Source organism: Amphibalanus amphitrite, unplaced genomic scaffold, assembly GCF_019059575.1.
Source record: "Amphibalanus amphitrite isolate SeventyFive unplaced genomic scaffold, NRLGWU_Aamphi_draft 001098F_arrow, whole genome shotgun sequence".
NCBI lineage: Eukaryota > Metazoa > Arthropoda > Thecostraca > Balanomorpha > Balanidae > Amphibalanus > Amphibalanus amphitrite.
Window position 1 is genome coordinate 93846 of NW_024882592.1, and position 4630 is coordinate 98475.

General features: G+C 48.4%; 1 long non-coding RNA gene across 1 annotated transcript; it reads left to right on the plus strand.

Annotated features, from left to right (window-relative positions):
* The first annotated feature begins 923 nt into the window (after positions 1 to 923).
* LOC122370103 lies at positions 924 to 2643 on the plus strand. Its single transcript, XR_006254513.1, has 3 exons — positions 924 to 1144; positions 1854 to 2005; positions 2411 to 2643. It is a non-coding gene; the product is annotated as an uncharacterized LOC122370103 (long non-coding RNA).
* The last annotated feature ends 1987 nt before the right edge of the window (positions 2644 to 4630 follow it).

Below are 4630 nucleotides of genomic sequence, written 5' to 3' on the forward strand. Positions count from 1 at the left end.
GGACAACGCCAGCTACCACAGCCGGATTAAAAACAAGACCCCGACGACCAGTAGCAAGAAAGGAGAGATCCAGGCATGGCTGGAAGAAAATGGCATTTCATATTGTAACGCTGGTGCGTTTCATTTTCCCTCCCCAAACCAACCCGTTCCCAAATTCATCCTTCATAACAGCAGCGCGCCGGTGACCGGACACCGCTGACCCGCCGACCATCTGGCCGACACCGGACGGCAGGACAAACACGGATCTGAGACTGCGCCGCTAAACGCCATTATCCTGCGAGTGCGGCCCTTACAGAGCCGTCTCACCGCCGCTGACCGTGGAAGGGTCCAGCAATGGGTCCCAACCCCGGTCAGGGGGGGGGGGACGGACGAACAGAGGCACGCAGCCTCCCACGCGCGGCGACCGGACACCGTCAGCCTGGGAACCGGGACACAAACAACGCCGCTGCGGCAGCGGGAGGCCGGGGCGCCCGGGACCAAATTGACCACCGGTATCACACTTCAAAGGCAATTTCTTCAAAACACGGCTCGAAATAGCACATTTCCAGGATGTGCCGAGACTGGCGCCGACAATCAGCATCGTGAAACTGGGACAGCCGACGGAGTAACAATATCCAAATTCCAGCATGGCACGGCACATCCGCATTCCCGGGCCCATCTTCCCACGCTGGCAAACCTGGCCGGCGTGGCAAATCTGCCGGCATCGCCAGGGGCAGAAGATTCAAATTCACCTATCGGCGCCAGAATATTTGAAGGGAGGAGGAGCACCCAGAGAGCCCAGTCACCATGGAAACGGCACGCCGGAGGCTGCACAGCGGAAAAACGCATACGTTTCGGCCCAACATAACGTTAAATTTAATAGAAATCTCACCCTTTCGGCAACCAGGCTCAGCAGAAAATACAGAAGACTGGTTAGACCATAGAAATAAAGACTAGAAGGGACAGCTGCCTCTGCGGCATACGTGAACTGCGCCGCCATTGAACCACAGTCAAGGACTGTGGTTGTTTACATGGGACCCTATGGCGGAATCGTGTAGTTGGGTGCTTTCGTGCTCTATTACATGAAATTAAAGGGGTGCAGGGAGATTTCGGATAGAGTCCCATGAACAAAATTCATCAGAGAAAACGTTGAAACTCATTTTGGGTGAGTGATTGACTGTTTTCTATGATATTCTGGAGGTTAAATATGAGGAACTCCACGCAGACGTGACTTGAAACAGTTGTGCTATCGATGGGCATGTTATTAGTATCATGTACTGACAGAAATTCAACCTTTGTGTTCTTTACATTCTAGTTTACTTCAAAAATAGTCATTTTATTCATTTATTAAATTATTTTGTGTCACGCTTATTGTCTGAACGACTTGCTCTCAGCTCAGTCTCAAGCAGTTATATTTCTGGCTTTATATGCACCCATGGCTAGAAAGTTTGATGAAATACCAAGTAAATAAAATTAAAAAGAGCACGTTTTATACTTGAACTGCTCTTAAGTGCTTAAACCTACCTTTGTTATGTCTGCAACTGCCCCTCGCATGGCAGTCGTTGATGGTGTTTGGCGCTCAATAGCAACACCTTTTAAGCTGTGGTTAATTTATTCAAGAAATAATCATTTTGTATCTTTATTTGAAATGCCTCCAGTTTTTTTAAAGTAAAAAATATGAATATTACCATATGTATTTCATTTTGTCCCTGAATTCTGGACTTGGACTTGGTAGTTGGTGCAATTCATTCAAACCAATCCCTACCTAGTACCTTGACCTACCACCTGCAATGAAAATTATTGCAATATGAAAGTGAGATCTTGGGCTTTTCATGAATGAGTTGTAACTCAATTTATGTCTTTCTCTTTTTCAGTTCTGAAGCTCAGCTCACCAGTGGATGCCAGAAGATGCAAACAAGAAGTTGTATTTTTTGGATTCCACTTCCAGGTACCTATAGCTGTCAAGTGTCGAGCAGCCCAGTATTGCCCCATGGGTATATACGAGTACTGCCTTGGCCCCATGCAGGTATGTGCTGTTCAGTCAGCATGAGTTTATTATTCACATGCTAATGATAAATTAAAAGGAATGTCTGAATTGAACAGTGAATGCAAGCAGCTGTTGCGAATTGCCACTAAATAAACTAGACATTACCCACATTTATTTTTTATAGAAATAATTATTGTACACTTCCAGCTACCTAATGTCAAATTTGATGTTGTAACTGTGTTAGATGTGAAAACATACTTGTTTGTCTTGTCAGTTTGGCTCATATTTAATTCATTTTTATCACAAAAGGACATTTCTACCTCAGATTCATGCAGTACTGCAGCTTAAATGACTGCTTAATGTGTTATCTGTCCATTCCATGCACACTGCACAGACATTATCTGTTCAAAAAGTTAAATATCTCTGTTTTGTCTTATCTTTCAGTATTCCTAAGGATCATCAGGAAAGTAAGGAGTGGCGAGGAAGAGGCTGTTCTACCCTGGTCAGACACACAGCAAAGCTGACACAGCCAGCAGAGCTCTGCAACAGCAATGGGTCTGCTACCACTTGGTTGAAAGCATCCTGGCTTCTGGAACGATAAGACTGGGCTGCAGCAGCAGCTGCAGCTCTGTTGGCGCTGTTGGTTGACGAGTGACAGTCTAAGTCGGCCTCGGTTGTCGGCTAAAGGTAGTGTGGTGATGGCTGCAATGTCTGATGGCGTCTGTGTGAAAGCACATGCTTATAGCAGAGAAGAACTTTGTTTCACACAACGCTGTATGTTAAAAGTGAATTGTTATACGGTGCATTTCTAGATATCTCGGTCAGTGTATTTGATGGTGTATTTTCTCTCGCTGCTTGCCTCGGATTCCGCATCGTTCATTGTGAGCCGTGAGGGTATAGCTAGGTAGCGGCGATTCGCCACTGTGCACATGATTAACAGGGCCAGCTGCGTGTGCTGCATTGTTGGGGTTCGTCGTCTGTTGTTTGGCACTGCATAAATATTTGGTCAGCTCAGCTGTGGCCATTGGTTGGGAAAGCTGGCCTGCAGGGACGATTGCCGGACGGTACATGGTGGTCTGTCGGTTGCTGGGACTGAGTCGGGCCGACTGGGTGCTGCGAGACGCGGACGTAATGTCTACTACAGACCTACACAATGCTTTTAAGGCCAAAAATGTTAATGTAGGCACTTTATGTAAACCTCCGTAAAAATCATTTGACGCAAGGCTGGTTCGTTATAAGACGGCGAAAATCGAGCGGGTTATTTGTGTATACTTATCCCCTTTCTGAATGATTGTAGCGATTGTAGCGAGAGTCAGTGTGGTCGACTATGCTTGAGGCTGTGAGACACGGTAGCTGGTGTGGTCGATGGAGGGGGGGGGGGGGGGGGTGGCAGCAGGAGGACGAGACTGAACGGGAGACGTTTGATGTGAAATGCCTTATGCCGTAGTATCAAATTGTATCCACTAGTGACTTTGCTTGCTATCGCTGCGCATGGAAATGATGATAAAATTTGAAAACGATTGGTGTTTTTCCCGAGTCGATTGGACGTCTAGAAGCTGAAAAGGGCAAATTAGGTCATGCCAGGTCACGAAGGGTCATGGCAGGTCACTATGAACCCCTCAGGTCACATTAGGTCAGGTCAGGTCACTTCAGGTCATCATTGGTCATGACAGGTTACTGGGACCCCTTAGGTTACGATAGGTCGGGTCAGGTCACGATGGGTCATGCAAGGTCACAGAGGTCGCCTCAGGTCACGATTGGTCATGTCAGGTCACAGAGGTCATCTCAGTTCACGATATCAATTGTTTGTTCGTTCTTCTCACTTCCATGCGAAAATCCCCACTGACCCATCTAAAATATCATTTTCCCCATTGCCATAACATTACAAGCCGACACTGCAGTGTCCTCTTAGGAGGGGTCCTGCAAGCTGTCAAGGGCATGACAGCCACTAAAAACCCTGGATGCTAATAAGAAGACGGTCCAATCTTTCATTTGAGACCCTTTGTGACATCTAACTCGCATTCAACAACTCGTACGAGTCCGTCAAAAATGCTCGTTTTAACATGGGAAGGCATTAGCGAGTCTATGATGTCGACTGTGGTTGGCCGCCGGGCCGCTTTACGTATCTAGCGAGCGGGTTTTACACAGGGCTGTCCTATCTAGTCTTTATATCTATGGGTTAGACGGACAGAAGACCTGGAAAATTGGCCCTTACTGGAAATTCAGAGAGCAGCAGAACTCGGAAGAAAGAGGCGGAGCGAAGACGGCAACTCCAGAGACAGCCCGAGGCAGATGGAGCTCCAGCAAAACTTTGAGGATTTTGAGGACAGGGGAGTTCAGTTCGGGAAGGAGGACGCTGGGCAGCAGTTGAGTTCGGTTCTGGGGGCAGTTCAGCTCGGTTGGAGTGCAGTTGGGTTCAGGAGACAGTTCAGTTCCGGGAGAGGATTCACAGAGACAGTTCAGTGGAGGCAGGTGGACGCGGTCGGAGCAGACAGGATGGAGGAGATAGTTCGAGGACATTGAGCTGGAGTGGAGAGGAGAGCTCGGGAGGAGAAGGTGGCGGCTGCAGTCCCGGAGGAGATGGGAGGACTACGCTGGAGGACCCTGCGCCGCTCTGCCGCCCGCTCGCCGTCGCTTCGCCGCTCTGCCGCCCGCCCGCCGCCT